General features: G+C 41.3%; 1 long non-coding RNA gene across 1 annotated transcript in view; it reads right to left on the reverse strand.

Moving 5' to 3' along the window:
- The window catches only part of LOC127582948 (uncharacterized), a 32,008-nt gene extending 13,003 nt beyond the window's left edge, over positions 1-19,005 (reverse strand). The window contains exon 1 of the long non-coding RNA XR_007958190.1: positions 18,915-19,005. This is a non-coding gene — a long non-coding RNA (uncharacterized LOC127582948). The remainder of the gene's footprint in view (positions 1-18,914) is intronic.
- Positions 19,006-19,379: the final 374 nt, after the last annotated feature.

Consider the following 19,379-nt stretch of genomic DNA (forward strand, 5'->3'; position numbering starts at 1 on the left):
AGCCAGATCCAATGCAACCAATTCCACCGCATCAGCAAGATGAAGGAATGGTCATTGACAGTGCTATCAAGTGGCTGTTTGCAGTTCTGCCAAGACCACTTGGCACTAGACATCTTTGTTGAAGCACTTGGCCAAACGTGGACCAAAGAGCTTACTTCCAGAAATAGGGGGGGGGGGGGGGGGGGGGGGGGGGGGGGGGGGGGGATACATGTGTGTTTGACCAGCACAGTCAGTGCAATAGCATCAATGAGTCCAAGTGAGATTGAAGTTGATAGAAAGTGTATGGAAAACTGACTGGAATCATTCCTAGGACTAAGGAGATTGTGGGTGTTGGAAACAAATTGTTTCAACTCCAGTAAATTGTGAAGAGTTCCCCAGAATGGTTCTCTTAGCTCAGTTTTATCAAGACCTTCCCCATTTTCTAACCTTATGAAGGATAGATGTTTGCTGATGATTACAGTTCTATTCACAACTCAAAATACCCAACTCCACCAAAACTTGGAGATCACATGACCAGACAGTGTTAAGTTATGTAAAACATTGGTACCATCCAAGTGCCAATCAATCAAAAGAGACTTTAACCACTTTCCTTGGCATTCAACAGTTGTACCATCAATGAACATCTCAGGCTGTCAATGATGGAAAATTACTGTTTAGAAATTTAATTGAACCAGTCAATTTTGTGTTGTGGCACTGCCTTGTTTTGAGGATGGAAAAGCAATACAAGGAATTGTGGTTCTAGCTGTATAAGCTCCCATTTCTTCCTCCAGCCTCAAGATCAAATTTATTTATATGATAATATACTGTGTAGTACATTAAATAACTGATAGTAGAACCAATGAGAATAGTCTGGTCATCAACAAGATTTGTGGTATAACTATACTGTTGATTTCCCAAAGCAATTAAAATAGACAGCATGATTCCTATGTCACCTCCATGTCTAATGTAAGATGCTGTCTAAACTAAGAATATAAGAGGGCTTCTAAAATTTTTATCCTGCTGTCTGAAAAAGGATTTGTCAATCCAGTGCATAGAATCATGTAATGAACAGATGTAGAGGTCTCACATCAATGGTTTCACCATGCTTAACTTGATTTACACTCAGAATAATGATGCAGCATCCTGACTAATTTATAAATCAAAGAGCCTGGCCCCATGACTAATATGTCTCTATCCTGATGTGGATCCAATTTTTTTTTTGCTTCTGGTTCATATATGTGTTGGTCATTCCTATTGGCACAATCAATGTTATTTCCAATAAAATCTTAACTGAAACCAAGAAGAGCTTTGAGCCAAAAGGTGTTAAGGCAGTTTCTACCCAAGTGCTGCACTATTTAAATTCTTCAAACGTCTCTGCTGAAAGGAGTTTATCGTCCCTTGGTGAATTATTTTCAAAAAATGGAGTGCTGACCTTTACAAAACTTCCCCCAAGCCCTTCAGTGCTCCACCTTCCCCACTAATACCCTTCACTACCTTTCATTAATTCTACTGGACTATGAGCCTTAATAACACAGTGAAATGCTTGAAATTCTTTTAATATTTAAGAGATGGTCCTGCCTCACACTGAGGGTGCTATACAGATCAGAGTGACTTCCTATCCCTGTTCAATCAGAACAGGACTGACTTCATGAAGATCTTATCCTGGTCCTGCAGACGATGAGAGTGGGACAAAATCTGACCAGCCACTCATGCCAACAAGCATTTCCCGTTGCTCTCCAGCCTGTGCCACACTGAATTGATGCAGTGAGTGGTTCCTCCTTGCTTCCAATCCCAGCAAACTGAACAATTTCTGCAGACTGCTCTAATCCACTTAGGTGACTCTCTCCAATCCTGCTCAAAGCCAATTAACAACATTGCTGGCCAGAAAGCCCAACACCAATCAGCAGTTCAGCACTTGCAGGAAAATTAAAACTGGAAGAGATGTGGGAGAGACAGCTGGAATCCAGGACCCAGATCTGCAGCTTGGATGCAGTGGAACTGGACATCTGGAGCTCTGAGCTGGAGGTTGGAACTGGGACAGTGGTGCAGCTAATAATGCTGCTTCCTCACAGTGCCCATGTCACAAAGACGTGTGTGGGTTGGTAGATTAATTGGCTCCTGTATATTTCCCCTAATGTGCAGCTGAGTGGTAGAATCTGGAGGGAGCTGACGAGAAAGTGGGGAGGATGAAAAATGGGATTAATGTCGGATTAATGTAAATGGGTAGTTGGTTGTCAGCACGGACTCCGTGTGTTGAAGGATCTGTTTCCATGTTTATCTCTCTATGACTCTATGGGAGTTGGGGAATGGAGGAAATGGAACCAAACACCTGGTGGTGTCACAGGTAGACAGGTTGGTGAAGACGACTTTTGGCATGCTGGCCTTCATCAGTCAGGGTGCTGAGTATAGAATTGGGATGTTGCAATTGTACGAGACATGATGATGCCGCATTTGGAGTATTGTGTTCAGTTTTGGTCACCCTGCTACATGAAAGATGCCATTAAGCTGGAAAAAGTGCAGAGGAGATTTAGATGTTGCCAGGACTCGAGGGCCTGAGTTACAGAGAGAGGTTGAGCAAGCTAGGACTTTATTCATTGGAGGTAGGAGAATGAGGAATGATTTTACAGAGGTGTATGAAATCATGAGGTGCATAGATAGGGTGAAAGCACACAGTCTTTTTCCCCAGGGTTGGGGAATCAACAACTAGGTGGCAAAGATTTAGGGTAAGAAGGGAGAGATTTAATAGGAATCTGAGGAGCAACTTTTTCACCCAGAGGGTGGTCTGTATATGGAATGAGCTGCCAGAGGATGTGGTTGAGGCAGGTACATTAACAACATTTAAAAGGCATTTGGACAGGTACATGGATAGGAAAGGTTAAGAGGGATATGGGACTAGCTTAAATGGGTGTCTTGGTTGGCATAGACTGGTTGGGCCGAAGGGCCTGTTTCTGTGCTGTAAGACTGTAACTCTGTGGCTCTATCTGGAGCAGGGGGCTGGAGACTGTGGGGCTTGGAATTAGGAGCTGGGGGGCCTCTTTTTTCATAACTGACTTGAATCCTGTTTATCATTTTGAAATGCAGTGACCCCAATTTAAATGTCAATGGCAGAGAGTTTTATTGAAGATCTGATTTCAACTTTGTAAAGCATGCTCATAACCTGTCATACACCCTGATCTTCATTGTCTGTAAATATCATCTTCAGCCCTGAAATAGGCATTTGGTTTACTGGTTTTGACTGAGTTTCAAATGATTCATTTTCCTAAGGGGACTCAGCCTGTGGCCCATTGATGATCTTTCAGGAAGAGTTTCACTTTTTTTGATTTATTTCATTATGAATTTACATCCCTGCCTCGATTCTTTACAACTCCAACCACTAGATGCTGCTGTGGAGCTAGAAATGATGAGTCACTGAACACAACACTTAGCTTGAAGACACAAGAGACTATATATGCTCAGGCAGGATATCAACCCAAAACATTGACAATTCCTTTTCCCCCCACAGATGCTGCTCAACCCACTGAATTCCTCCAGTGCTACAGTAGCTCATTTTTTTTTAAGTGGGAGGAAATATCCATAATGTAATCACTTCTTCTACCTTGCACATATGAAAACATTAGTAGTTTGAAGGGAGGTTTATCACATGGTGTAGTCTTGGATCAGTTGAGGGCATTCTTGTGTGACCCATTCTAAGCTTACTGCATAGCACAATACTGTCAGAATGCCACTTTGAATGAGAGGCTCAGCCAAAGTCACATGAGGCATTCTGGTTCTTGTCTAACCTGATATCATCTCAAAGATAAACTCTGCCATTGGGTCAGGAACTCACTCTGTCAGTCCATGTGGTAGCTGATGTCAAATGGCAATTCTAAATTAACAGGAGTCTTGCACAGTAACTTCCTCCCCTCAATTTGAGGATTGGGATTTGAAATATCAGGAACCCCATGGATAGTCTAAACAGTGATAGACAGGTATATCTCATGGTGACAGACTTGTACATCATCCCACTATTATACCCTGGGGAATTAGACCATGTAACATCACTGCCCTTCTGGAAAGGCAAACCAGATGAGGGACTCTCTCTTTATGGGATGGGTTTTGCCATCCAGATGGACTACACTGGAATTTCAGCAACCCCCATCCCTCCTCCCCCTGTGGGAACAGAAATTGCCTCATGATCTCTGACTCACTCTAACAAAGAGACAGTATGCTACAGTCATCAGTACATACTCCCCAATCTAGGAAGCTATAGGTCTGTCCAAGAAGGTCTTCAACTCCGATCTTGGAAAAAAAACATAGTTTGCATTCCAGCAGGAGACAAACTGATCCTCCTCAGTCAGAAGATCAGAAATGATGCAATCTTCTGGCAAGGAAGGAGTAGGGAAATCCAACTTCAGTGGAGTCCACTTCCTGATAAAATGCTAGGAACACGTTCTTGTCTAACTATCACCTTGTATCGCCAGAGAGGCAAGCACAATATGTCATGGTAACACCCTTGATCCAGCCACTGGTACCTATTAGACTAGAACTTACTTTATCAGTACTTACTATATTTCTATTAAACAGTGTAAATATGAATGGACTAAAGCCCTTTATAAAAGCTCCTTGATAATTGTATTTAATTATTCACTGTTTACTCAAAGTACAGTAAGGGCACCTACACAGACCCCAAGTCACAGTAGAATTTCCACAGCACCCTTTGACCTGGATATGCTTCCTTAACTGGATATGCCAGAAGTACTGACTAGAATCTGAATAATACTTTGCTGATAAATTCTTAGCTCTCATTTAGAATGGAAATCCAATTAAAAAACACAAGGACATTTTAAGACTTGCACAAGTTGCAATTAATCTGCAGTTAGTGTGAAACTGAATTGGTGGAAGATGATGTTCATATGAAATCACATCATTGAGCAAACCACATTGGACAAATTCAGTTACACAACATTTGGATATTCTGTCTTGAACCAAGATGACTGTGTGATTGGGGTTGGTCTGAAGAACTAGTTACACTGGTAAGAAACAGCCCTGCTGATCTATTTTGTTTTTAAAGCAAAACATAGACTCTAAGGAAAAAAAATTCAAACCCAGGTTAAAAACCAAAGAAGTTACAGTTCGATGCTGCTGAATCCTAAATTCAATATTTTGAGTAAGAGACGTTGTGAGTAAAGCAAATTTAACTTTGCGGGCCTCCAGTGAGAGGTCAATTTGAAATTGAGATCCCTTATCAGTTTGAAGCAAATTGGTGATTATAAAGAGCACCTGTGTCTTTTTGTTTTTCACTAATCCCTGGCAGGACAAAGTGAACTAAAGTTAAAGATTACCAAGCGAGGATGAAAATAGCAAACTGAATTAGAATTAGAGCCACAAACATCTTTCTATTTCAGTTTATTCCCTCTGTTTAAAGTTACTTGGATAAAACTGACTCCAGACTACACTGAGTAACCTCTCTGTGTTTCTGGTAAATGTTCCAACAAATGTGTCGTTTTTCATTCTGTAAGAGTGATCTACATAATCTGTGAAGAGAGATTGGCACATTGTTTGGATGTGATCCGTGTTTTTTTGAATAAATGAATTATTGTTTTGCTTGTTCTACTTTAGTCAAGCATTTCCCTAAATTTCTTTTTATCTCTTGGGTTGGACTGCATTAATTGCAGTAGTGTTTGATGGAAAAATCCTCCAAGTTGAACATAAGTAACTAGCATTGTACAACACATGGCAAATCAAACAAGTTGCTTTAAATGTAGAAAGGCACCCCTAGTTGTTTTGCAAATGCTTTAAGGAGAGATAAAACTGGCATTGAGTCAAAATAATATTTGTCACTACCCCATTTTAAATGAGGCTCTTCATGAAAATATGAGGGCAGGAGGGCATAGTTTTCAATGGTAGCGAAGGGAGGTTGTGTGGGAGATGATGTGGGTTGGGATACATGGATGAACAGTACTTGTCTGCATTAGGATATAACTAACAGAATTTTAGGTAAACTGACAAAGGCATAGCTGAGGGTTTTAGCAACAGATGGGAGTAGTAGAAGTGTGGTTGGAAGTAGATGGTGTTTGTAGCAGAGGGTCTATGGGATGGAGTAGATGCTGACATCCTGGTTCAGTCTGAGTGCAACTGGGAGGGCAACCGTACGGAACATTTGGTGATTCAAAGATGATGGCTTTAGTTTTCCAAATGTTGCAGAAAATTTGATACCTTTGAAAAATTTGATGTTAGACAAGCATCGTATCAACAGAGTGGCAATGAAGGGGTTGGGAGAACTGGAGCTTGCTGTCGTCAGGATCCATGTGGAATTTATGCTCATGAATGCATAAGGCCAGAAACACACCAAGAGAGATGACACTTTTGCTGGATAAGATGCAAGCAGCCATGGTCCTTGCCTTTATTTCCGTGATGTCAACACATGGATTGTACAGTATAGGGGCTCAGATGCTGATTCACCACTCTCATGTGAAAAGAACAATTTTAAGGGACTGCCTAATTTTTTTTTCCCCAAGTTAAACGTTTTGAAATATGCACTTATTCTCAACCTCGTTGATGATGATTTATTATGCTATTAATTTCTGAGTCCACAGTCTAGCAGGAAACTGAGTCCATCAACATCAAATCCAGGAGTATGGTGCCTAATGCAGTACATACCTATACCTATTGATTTATCAGTGTGCAGAAGTCCACAGGAATCTGAAAAAAATACTTCCTAATACATATACATGGAAAAATAAAAACCACTATAATGTGATGGAAAAAACTGAAGTGACATAATATTAAGTGCAACTTTAAAACTGCAGTTAAGCCTCTGTTACCTGCACTCCAATTATGTGCTTGATTCTTTGCTAAAGTTTTCTCTGTCCATACAGTTATTTTCTTTTGCCATCTGCTCCTACCAATCTTTTTCTGTATAATGTTATTTGACCTTATAGCCTGGGGCATCTTGACTTCAATTTAAGTTGTGTTGTTCTGCAACAGGTTGCCAGTGGATATGGAAAATATAACTCTTTAAGAAGGGAGTTGACAAGCTCCTGAGAAATAGACAAGGAAGGGAGGGAGTTTGTGAAGTCCACCTGGGTAAACATAATACCATGGAATTTAAAGCTTTCTTTCTTTTGTGTTGGTTTTATTTACCTCCTGAAAGGATAGGTGTTTGCAATTTATCTTAAACGGGCTGGACTGTTTATTCACACTCCTTTTAGATTTATCTGCATGCTTGTGAGTTTTGTTGTACAATTTAAGATTCCGGTTTCAAAACTCTCGTCTCTGCCATATTCCATTATCGTTGGCAAGGGGTAAAATGTTAGGAGTGAACAGGATGGGCGATGTTTCCATTTGGCAGATAAAGTTGCTCCAATAGAATAACAACAAAAACAAAAAAAAAGTGGCAGAACATTCCAAAACATTTCTTAGCAATATAATCAGACAAATGTTGCCATCGAATCAAAGTAAACAAGCCCAAAGCTTGGAAAGAAGCAAGGTTTAAAAAATATGTTAAAGGAGAGAGCGCTGATGATATTCTGGAGCTTGTGTCCCAGATGTCACACAGGAAAATAAGAGCAGGAGTGAGCCACCAGGCCTCTGAAGCCTGCCCCACCATTCAATATGGTCATGGCTCAAGTGTACCAGTTTCCCATAATCATCCATTCCCTAATATTTCAAAAATGTATCTACCTCCTTTTTAAATACCCCCAAAAATCTAGCCTCTATCATATGCTGGGGCAGAAAATTCCAGAGATTCACCACACTCTGTGAGAAGACAATAGTGGTGTGTGCAATATGAGTGGTACAGTGAAATAGCTGGTGGACCTGCTGTCTCACAATTCCAGTGACTTTGATATAATCTACAAACAATCTCCAAACTGGACAATTTCTTAGATCATTAATACTTAGACCATCAATACTTTGGCCATCACTACTGATACAGTCATAGAGTCATTCAGCACAGAAACAGGACCTTCAGCCCATCACGTTCAAGATGACAAACAAGTACCCCTATATACGAATCCCAGTTTCCAGCACTGGAACCATAGCTTCTATGCCTTAGCAATTCACATGCTTGTCTAGATATTATTGTGAGAATCTCTCTGCCTCCGTGCTCTCTCAACCGGGGCTGGTTAAAGCCCCGTTTAGACCACATTCGGAGTCTGTGGCCACTTTGGGCACCACACCTTAGAAATGGTACATGGGGATTAGCAGCAGTAGCAGGACCTTCCAGGTTCCAGCCACACTCTGAATAAAGGCATTCTTCCTTAGACCCCTTGTAAACCTCCTATCCCTTACTGTATAACTATGACCTCTGGTTTCATACACCTCCGTCATGGGGGAAAGTTTCTCACCATCTATCTGCTCATAATTTTGTCTACCTCAATCAGGTCCCGCCTCAGCCTCCTCTGTTCCAAGGAAAACAAACCCAGCCTATCCAGTCTCCCTCATACATTATGTACAGCACATTGATGCTCCTGTGGCATTAGATACATAAATAATAATAAATAAAAGATAGAATCTTCTGGCATTGGGCAATGTTTAAATAATAATTCTGCCCCAGTTACCACAAGTTCTGAATAATTTATATTTCTGTCAATTGAGGAGGGGGGGGGGGGGAGGGTTATTTTGTTTCCAGAAACATTATTGAGCAGATTCTAAACACAGCCTTCCTGGAGCAATTCACAGTAAAGCATATGTTTATTGGAGTCACTGGTCCCTTTGAGTAATGATTCACAGCAAGAACAATGGCTAACTGGCTAGCAATGAGTTACACTGAGTCAAGGTAAGTGGTACGTGATCTGAGTAAGGAATGCATTTGATTGGCTAGGCAGCTCATTTCGTGCTTCTTTGCCGCCTTAACGCCATCAAAGTGAGTCTGGCTTCATAAACCATGGAAAGAAGCTCAAATATTCTGTGAATGTGCTCAGAATCTCATGTCTAAGTTAAAGCAGTAAACTGAATGACAGATATGCGAGTCCTTTATTGAAACATGGATAATAGTTTAACCCCTGCGAACATTTATTTAGTGACGACGTGAGATGTTGCCACAACTCTAAGTTAACACAAATTACTGGCAAAGGAAGTGAAGGTATATAATAGGTTGTTTGTTCCCTGTGACACATCATTGCCAAATTGTATACAGCATACTATTCCTAGTTATAATCTACGTACAATAATATTCTGTATCTAAGACTTGCATAGTAAGTGTTCCTTATTAATATTATATAAACAGTTATTAGAGCATTTCATTTACAGGATAGGAGCATTCCTGATAACCCATTCCCGTATGTCTTTAAGAAGATAAGCCACTCTGAACCATTGGAGTCTTTCTGGTGATGGTGGTTTCATGGTTTTGGGTAGAGATCTGCAGGATTCAGACCCAGTGAAAATGAAGGAACAGTGATATATTTTCAACATGTGCGACTTAGATGGAAACCTGCAGGTGGTGGTGTTTCTATGCACCTGCTGCCCCTGTCTATTTTGTTGGTAGACATTATGGGTTTAGGAAGTGCTGTCAGGGTAATAGGGGCAAGTAAATGCAGTGCATTTTGTAAATAGTACACACTGCAGCCACAGTATGCCGATAGTAGTCAGAGTGAGTGGTTTGGTTGATGGATAAGATGTCAGTCAAACAGGCTGAGTGTTGTTGAGCATCTTGTGTGTTTCTAGAGTTACACTCATCTGAGCAAGTGGAGTGATGGTGAAAGGTCTGTGGAATATTGGGAGGTGAGTCACAGGGTGTCTAACTGCAGATCCCCACCCCAGGGAAGGAGTCCACTGCTGAGATAGCACTTGTTTCTGTCAGCATAAGGTTAGGAGCAGGAAAGCTGAGGCCCATATTTGTCCGAGACCCCTGTTTTAAGCACAATAAGCAGCTACTCACTGCACCATGCACACACCATACTTTAAGCTCCATTTTTCTCAGAAAGGCTCATTCTTAAACAGTCATAGTTTTGAAGTAGACTAACAGTTTCAGAAGTTTGAGCAAATCCACAAACTGCTATATGTGAAACTCTGGACAAGGGCCGGGGCTGTGGAAAATTACAGAGATGCAAGAGGCTGCAGATGCTGGAATCTAGAACAACAAACATCTGCTGGAGGAAATCTGCAGTCCTGATGTAGGGTTTCAAGCAGAAACATTGACAATTCCTTTCCCCCCAAAAGATACTGTGGAAAATTACCTCTGTCAACCTTCTTCTACTAGTTCTTCATCTCCAAATAAATGAATTCCTTTCAACAGTCCCCTGACATTCAACTGGCTGTAGCAGCAATAGAAGGTGTGAGCAGGCAGGAGCTAAGATAAGTGCTGAATAACGGTACTGAAGATCTGGAACCGAGACTGAACAGTGGATCTGTAAGCAGTAACAATTTTCACCCACAGCAATGACAACTGTGTCTATTTACGTCGGGCCTCCTAATGTAAGAAAACATCCCAAAGAACTTCACAATCAATATCAAACAAAATATGTTGCAAAGGGGCAGATAACTTGAAGCTTGGTCAGAGGTACAATCAAGGAGTGTCTTAAATGAGAAAAGATAGAGAGGCAAAGAGGTTTAGGGATGTAATTTTAGGTCTTGGAACCTTGGTGGCTGCAGCAATGATGCAGGAATTGAATTCAGAGGAGATCAAGAGACCAGAATTAGAGGAGAGCAGATATCTTGGTGTGAGGAGCTGGAGGAATACAGTGAGAGCAAGGGGTAGTACTATGGATGCAATGGGCCCCTGTGTATGGATCATTAAAATATCTGGTAGGTACAAAAAGAAATTTGAAAAAAACAAATGGAACACTAGATTTGAAAGTGTGGAATATAAGGTGACATAACTGGTTAAAACCCCAGTTAGACCACATTCAGAGGATTGTGGCCACCTTTGGTCACCACACCTTAGACATGGTACATGGGGATTAGCACCAGTGGCAGAGATTTAACGCGAGGCAAACTGAATCAGCCAGTGAAGTGCAGCCACCAATGTGATGTAAGAATGTCAATTTGTGCACAGCAAGATCCCACAAATAGAATTATGACAATGGCCAAATAATCTGTTTAAGAGAAACGAAGGACAAAGATTAGCCAGGGCTCCATGGAGTTAGTCCCTAACCTTTTTTTCCCGAATTGTACCATGGGTTTCAATTAATATATACCTGAGAGGGCAGGTAGAGCTTTGGCTGAACATGTCAGTTTCATTATATATTTTTCATAATTCATATGGCTTAGAGGAGGCCATTTGGCCTATTAAATCCAATATAGATCTCGGAGGAATCCCATCAATCCCATTCCCCCAGCCCTGTCGAAAGAAGGCACTTCTGAGAGTACAACCCCTCCTCTGGAACGTCTACTAGATTGTCTTTTGTGCTCTGGTCTCTACAACCTTCTAACACAGTTCACCCCCTCAACCATGGACTCAGAAGACAGCCCACAAAGAGGTTCATTTAGACTTTTCCAACAATCCCTTGATATTGGAATACAAGATTATGCAAGATAGCATTAGATCTAAACAAAGCCATAATTTAAATAAGGTTCATCTGCTTTCCTTTCATTTAGAGGTGGTGTTTATCATCTCCATTCCAAACTCTGTTTATTTTAAAAAGCTTTAACATCTTGAAACACTCTGACAAACAACAAAAGCAAAAGCATGGAATGATGCAGCATGAGATTATTCAGCCCATCTCACTGGTCCCACTCCCCCGCTCATTCACTAAACCTACAAATATTTCCCCATCAAGTCTCTATTCAATTTCTTTTGCGAAGGTACAACTGAGTCTGCTTCCTCCCTTGCAAGTAGAAGTGAGAAATCACTGTGTAAAACAACTTCTCTTCATCTTGCCCCTGGTTCTTCAGCTTGTTCCAGTAAATCTGATCTTGAATTTATTGATGTACATGTTAAGCACAACATCACAAGTTGGAATTGGCTCTCCACTGAACACAAGGTACACCAATGATCTGATGAAATATTTCAGGCAAGGTTAATTTCAGAATGTCATGGTAAAATTTACGTTTAACAATGCAAGTCCACAAAGGCCAATGATCAAAGAAAGCTATTTACAACCTGTACATAAAAGTTCCTTTTCCATTTTTGACTGAAATAGGCAAGTAGATTTTGAAATTTATTACTGAGTCCAACCCTATAGTTAAGGAGTTGAAGTTACTTTCCAGATGATTGCACTATTTACTCTAGAATTTGATACCATCATCAAGTTGAAGGTCAGTATTTGAAGTTCGGTATTGTGTCCCAGTGTAAACTTGTGCTATGACTGGGAGAAAGTTTGTACAATGGGAACTGGATGACATAATATAGATCATAGAACATGGAACAGTATAGAACTGGAACAGGCCCTTCGGCCCACAATGTCTGTGCTGAACATGATGCCAAATTAAACTAAATCTCTTCTGCCTGCATGTGATCCACATCCCTCCATTCCCTGCATATTCACGTGTCTATCTAAAAGCTTCTTAAATGCCACCATCATATCTGCTTCCACCACTACCCCTGGCAGCCTGTTCCAAGCACCTACACTCTCTGTGTAAAGAACATCTTCCTTAAGCTTTTCCCCTCTGCATGTTCTCTAGTACTTGACATTTCTAACCATGGAAAAAGATTCTGACTGCATGTCAATGCCTATCACCCTATCTAAATGATATATTAGATTTCTATGATCTAAAAGAAGATGATGAAAAGCCTGGGATTGTAATGTGGGCGGATCTATAATTCTTTCATAGATAGAGAGGCACAGCACAGCAAGAGGCCCTCATCCCACCAGGTCTGCACCGATCATCAACTGATCTTCCCACATTTTCATCAACTGCTTCCAGTTTCTACCTCGCTTCTACACGCCATAGGCAATTTAGAGTGGCCAATTAACCTACCAAAGTTCATGTCTTTGTGATGTGGGAGGAAACCGGAGCACTCAGAGGAAGCCCATGCAGTCACAGGAAGAACGTGCAAGCTCCCTGCGGACAGCACCCAAGGTCAGGATTGAACCTGAATCCCTGACACTGTGAGGCAGCAGCTCTACCAGCTGCGCACTGTGCCAACCCTGATGAGGAATTTAACCCTCTTTTAATCTCTTTTAACCCTGTCTGAATTTGGGCCAAGCTGTCTTTAAATTTGTCAGTCGTAAAACTTCTTTTATTATGCATAATATAAATTTAAGTCTTAATTTTTCCAACTGTTCTTAATGATGCAGATGCAATAACTGAGATCTTTAACGATTTACTAAGAGTTTCTTATCAGCTGTATACATTAGCATTTTGGAGGCACATGTGAACTGATAAATGTTATGGAGCAAATGTGCATGTGCTCAGCCAAAACCTCATGTTAAACAGTTATGTTTAGATGCTTATTGGAAAAAGGCTCTGTTGCTGTTTGCACATTCCTCCCCCACTCCGTCCCTTGCCTTTGTGGGATGATTCAATGATTTAATGATGAGTCTGTGCTGACGCAAGCTCATCAACTAGAACTTATTGTTCAGTCTTAAACTCGAAGAAACGTGCCAAACCTCAGCAATGGGACATTGATTTAAACAAATCTGTTTTGATGGGAATTAGAGAGAGAGAAAGGGAGAGAGCAAAAGAGAGAGACATAGCTTAAAAGCAGGCCCCTTTGTCACTGGGTCCAAAAGCAGACATTTTTACACTAAATCTACCTTAACCCATTTTATTCTCACCACATTCTCATCCATTCCCTCCCACCAATCCTCTCCCCCAACTTTCTTCATAATCTACCACTCACCTACACACTAGGGGCAATTTACATCGGCCAATTATCCTACCAGCATGCATGTCTATGGGATGTGGGAGGAAACTGGAGCACCAGGACGAAACCCACATGGTAACAGAGAGAACACTCAAACTCCACACTGACAGCACTGGAGGTCAGGATTGAACTCGGGTCACTGTAGCTGTGAGGCATCAGCTGTACTAGCTGAACCACTGTACTATCCCCTGATGAGGAATTATTATTTCTTTATTTTGTTTCCCTCAACATTTGGAATTGGTTAGTTGAAAAATGAGTTTCTTCTTTCCATATTGTTGGTTTGGCCAAGAGTTTTTTTAAATCATACACAGGATGTGGCTGTCACTGGCAAAGTCAGCATTTATTGCCCATCCTTAAATGCCTTTGAATTGAGAGGATTGTCAGACTAATTCAAAGGGAATTTCAGTCAACCACATTGTGATGAGTCTGGAGTGACATATAGATAAGTATGGAAGAATTCCAAGCCTAAAGGACATGTGTGACAGATGTGACTTCTCATGTAAAAGCTAGGCAACTAATTCCCTATAACCTTCAATGTCCATCTACCCTTCCTTATATTGTAAAGTAACAAATAACCAGTAGAGGTATATCTTAAACACTGGGAAACATTTTCACCCTTGTCTCTATTTGCGTATGTAATGTTTTGATCCATTCCAATTAAAACTCTGGTGCATTTTATTTAAACATTGCATTGTATGAAGTGGGATCAGGACTGAAGGTCTCATGAGCTGCATATGCTTATGTGAGAGGGTTGGGGGACAGACTTAAAAGCTGGGGTCCAGGCTTCCCCCAATTATCCAATGATCATTTTTTAAAAAATGTTTAACATGAGGACTTTTATAAGTGCCACATGAGTTCACTCTATAACATGCCCTCCATAAACATGTAAACTTAAATGCCTTGCAAACACCTGGTGAGGAAAACTCAGTGAATCATTGAAAATCTTTGAGTATTGTATCTGCATCATTAAGAACAGAAATCAGTGGAAAAGTTAAGACTTCTACAAAGCTGTCTGAAGAATTTGCTGCATTGTAATTAGAGATCTTAATTTTAAACTACATCTTCAACATGAAATATTTGGGGCCTGAAACTGCTGGGAAGCTTTAATGGCAGCAAAGGTTTTTGAGTCCCATGTGAGTAATTCATGATTGTTGTGCTGTAAATTTCTGGAGCGTTGATCGTTTAACAGGAGGACAAAGTCAGTGCAGTTTGGGACTTCATGAACTGGGTACCCTGTTCCTATCTGAGGATGAGACTTATAACACCATAAAAATGTGAGACCCCACAATGTAGGGCAAATGAAGGTGTGACACTGACAAATAAATGAGCTATAACTTCTGAAATTAATCTGTCAACTTTTTAAAAATTAACTACAGCTTTAAATGGGCTGTAAACATTAATCCCTAGTGTTTAGCCATACCCAAAGGCAGCCTTGTTGAGTTTCTGTGCAGAATTCTGTGTGGTTGTTGGATATAATTACAATGGTTAGTGGGTGATCATCCCCTCTGGGTGACAAAAATGAACCAGTTCCCCTAATGGACCCCTCAGAGGCTTCCTATTGTCACACTTTCAATTGCCCTAGGTTGTGGAGTCTCAGATTTTTACAGTGTCATATGTCTGATCCACCTACAACTACCTTGAAACATTTTCTTTTTCGTCCCTCTCAATTTGCACTAACGCCTTCATGTTTATTTTGTTGTGCCTTGACCTCACAATCTACCTTGTCATGGCCTTGCACCTTATTGTCTGCTTGCACTGCACTTTCTCAGTTATTCTCAGTTTCTCGGCATTGAGTTATTGCTTTTCCTTTGTACTACTTTGATGTACTGACGTGATGAAATGATCTGTATGGATGGCATTCAAAACAAAGTTTTTTCACTGTACCTCAGTACATGTGACAATAATAAAGCAATTTACCAATTTATCAGTTTACTCATTTGTATGTATAATGTTTGTTAGTTTAAGTTTATGTTGACTTATGTTTGCCATGTTTGCAATGTACTGTTCTGCAGCTGCAAAAAGCTAATTTTCATGGATGGGCAGGCACAGTTAGCGTAATGCTATTACAGCACCAGCGACCCGGGTTGAATTCCGGTTGCTGTCTGTAAGGAGTTTGTATGCTCTCCCTGTGTCTACGTGGGTTTCCTCTGCGTGCTCTGGTTTCTTTGCGTGCTCTAGCTTCCTCACACATTCCAAAAAGACGTACAGGTTAGGAAGTTGTGGACATGCTACGTTGGCGCTGGAAGCGTGGTGACACTTGCGGGCTGCCCCCAGAACACTCTACACAAAAAGATGCATTTCACTCTGTGTTTCGATGTACATGTGACTAATAAAGATATCGTATCTTAACTTATCTTCTTATACCCTGGGTATGTATGCCAATGCCAATAAACTTGAACATTTAGGAACAGGGTGCCCAGTTCATGAAGTCCACTCAATAACTCCTGCTCCATGTAGAGCTCATGATGCTGACTTCTTGATGCACAAGGAACTTGTCTTTTTCAATAAAGATGGCAACTATCCCCTGTTGAATGAAGGACCTTGCAGCTCCTTCATTGATCTCTGTTGCCTGAGAGGGAGCTGTGGAATTTGCAATCTACTGTCACAGTAATTACCACTGAGAAAATGACATCTATTCCCCCAACACTCTGCTTGGGGCTGTAAGGATATTAATTAAGCTTCAAACCTTAATGCCTCAAATGACTCATCTGCTACCCTGCTCCATAATATTCAGAAACAGACTAGACAATGGAAGGGTCACTGCAATGCATTCACCTGCCATGGCTGTAGACATGGGTGAAAGTAATTGAATTCAGATATTAATATATTCCTTGAGGCTGCCTTATTTGACATGGGAAAACACCTCAGTGTGTTCGCAGTCTTTCTTGCTGCAGTATTACATCCCACCTCCACTGGACTTCCTGCAAGACTGGAGATGGTCTTCAGAGCTAGTGGGAGGCTGCTCAGCCTACAGGGACGACATCCCAGAACTGCTGTTCCCAAATGTCAGTAGTCGAGTTGCAGTGTGCAGATGACGTTTGCACTCGTGCACACTCAGAGGAACAGCTCCAAACCATTGCCAACCTTTCACATCTTTTCCTCCACCCAGAATCTCCTTACTTTTGACCATTTATTCCTCCCTCAAGGAGTCCCTTCTTCTTAAGGCTGTGCTTTGGGATTGAAGATGCTTTCCTTCCACTCTGTGTTTTGCACACTGAGGAGGTTAATGAGGCCAATATGAGAATCACAGTCTCTTACATAAATGGGGCTGACCTTTCATGTGGACCCTACACTTAGTATACACAAGCCAAAGATCCCCTACCAACCTGCTCCCACTGCACCACTCTGCACTACCAAATAAAGGTTCATGGCGAGACCCTGGAAAAAGTGTCTAGGAGCCACCTGTCAACAAAGGCAGCTGTCTCTAATGAAATTCACCATCACTTTGAATGCACCAGTACAGCCTTCAGTTGGTTGAGGAAAAAGGTACTGAAGATCATAACCTGACACAAAACTCATGCGCTTTTGGGCAGCAGTGTTCCCTGCCCTCCTAATTGCTTCCAAAACCTGGACTACCAACAGCAGGCAGCTCAAGGCACTGGAAAGATACTCCCAGGCTGACTCTGCAAAATCCTCCAGATTCACTGGAAGGACAAGCAAATCAACATCAGTGCCCTCTCCCAGTCCAACAGCCCCAACACTGAGGCCCAGGTTACACTCAATCACCTACATTACTCAGGCCATGTCAAACATATGCCCAGCACCGGACTCCTGAAACAGACATTCCACCATGAGAAGAGATTACTAGGAAGAGAGAGGAAAAGATTTAAGAATATGTTCAACGTCTCCATGAAGAAATGCAAAACTACCACTGACTACTCAAAATCTCTGGTCCATGGCTGCTCAAAGTGGAGAAGAAGCTTTTGGTATTGAGAACCTCGGGGCTTTGGGAGCATCCAGAGGCACTGTGTAAGCAGTGGAAGGAGCACACTACTTCACAAACTACCTACCCAGCATCATATCCTAGCGGCATGGTAGTGTAGTGGTTAGCATAACGCTACTATAGCGCCAGCGACCTGGGTTCAATTCCGGCCGCTGTCTGTAAGGAGCTTGTAAGTTCTCCCTGTGTGTCTGCATGGGTTTCCTCCGGGTGCTCCAGTTTCCTCCCACATTCCAAAGACATATAGGTTAGGAGCTGTGGGCGTGCTACGTCGGAGCCTGAGGAGTGGCAACACTTGCGGGCTGCCCCCAGCACATTCTCAGTAATGCAAAAAGATGCACTTCACTGTGTATTTCAATGTACATGTGACTAATAAATAAATATCTTATACCTTATCTTATCTGTGGAAGAGTCATAAACTTATACAACATGGAAACAGGCCCTTTGGTTCAACTCTTCCATGCCGACCAAGTTGCCTACCCAAGCCAGAGTTTGCAGTTCCCACATTGCCCTCATTCACCTCCTCAGAACCCACAGAAACGGAGTGGAAGAAAGTCATTCTTGATCCTAAGGAGCTGCCTAAGAAGAAGGAACTCCTTGAGGCAAAGCAGGAAGGAACAAATTGTCAAAAATAATGAGATTTTAGTGGAGAACAAGAACTATTTATATTTAGGGTGAGGCTTCATAGTTGTAAAAGACCCATTGTTGGTATGCTAGCCTGGGAATTCATGCATTGGACATAAATCACATAGTTACCAGGTCACCCACACTATTATTTCTTGCTATAATTGGCAGCAGAGTAAATCCAATAAAGCTCCAGTAGCTACTGAATAGCGAGAATGGATGTCAATCTGATTTGGCAAGAGTAAGCCAAACGGTGAGGCTATATGTAGAAGCTTGGAACTTTAGTTCTGCAAGTTGCTGGACATTTTGAATTATCAATGAATAACAATATGTATTGCTCATGCCTCATCTTTTATAGTGTTTCTTTGGGCCCATTGATTCAACTTCTAAATAGTAACAATATTTTAAAACACATTACAGATTTTATTATCGAAATCCTATCTAAGCAGCAAATTCCCCTCGTCATTGAATTTTCCTAAAACTTTTATCACCTATTTTCCAAATAATTTGATCTAAGAGGGGGAGCAGGGGGGGATTGTGCCACAGGCAATGGAAACTTCAGAACTTGGCAAAAAAGCCAGAATTTACAGATGTGTAAAACAGTGAATGTTGGTTGTTTGTCTGATTTTGGTTTGTCCTCACCTTGACCTTAGCCACCCAAGTGGATTTTAGCAGTGGAGAACAGAGGATGATCAGAAGTAGAAATTTCTGGCCCATTCCACGTTCATTCCTGTAATCCATTAGTAAAGACCCGACCACTGTCTTGGTTGAAGTTGGTTCACTTGTCACGTTCCTGTGATCAAACCTGGATCCTTTCTGGCTCAGAATGAAGCTGATCACCACCTGTATCCATCAAATCAATGGTGGAACATGAGCCCTTTATCACAATTTGTTTCTGTAAAATCATGAAATTGTAGAAAATATGCTTTGGATGAGTTATTGACTCTTAAGAAATTGAATTAGTATCAGTGGAGATAAAATGGTTGAGCACTTTGGGTTAAGTATTGCATCGTTTAACAGTGCTTATTGATTCCTCTTCACAGTATTGAGCTCAATTACTCACCCTGTCTGAATTGCCATCATCAGCATTCTGAATTCTTAATAAGT

This window comes from Pristis pectinata, chromosome 25, assembly GCF_009764475.1.
Source record: "Pristis pectinata isolate sPriPec2 chromosome 25, sPriPec2.1.pri, whole genome shotgun sequence".
Classification (NCBI taxonomy): domain Eukaryota; kingdom Metazoa; phylum Chordata; class Chondrichthyes; order Rhinopristiformes; family Pristidae; genus Pristis; species Pristis pectinata.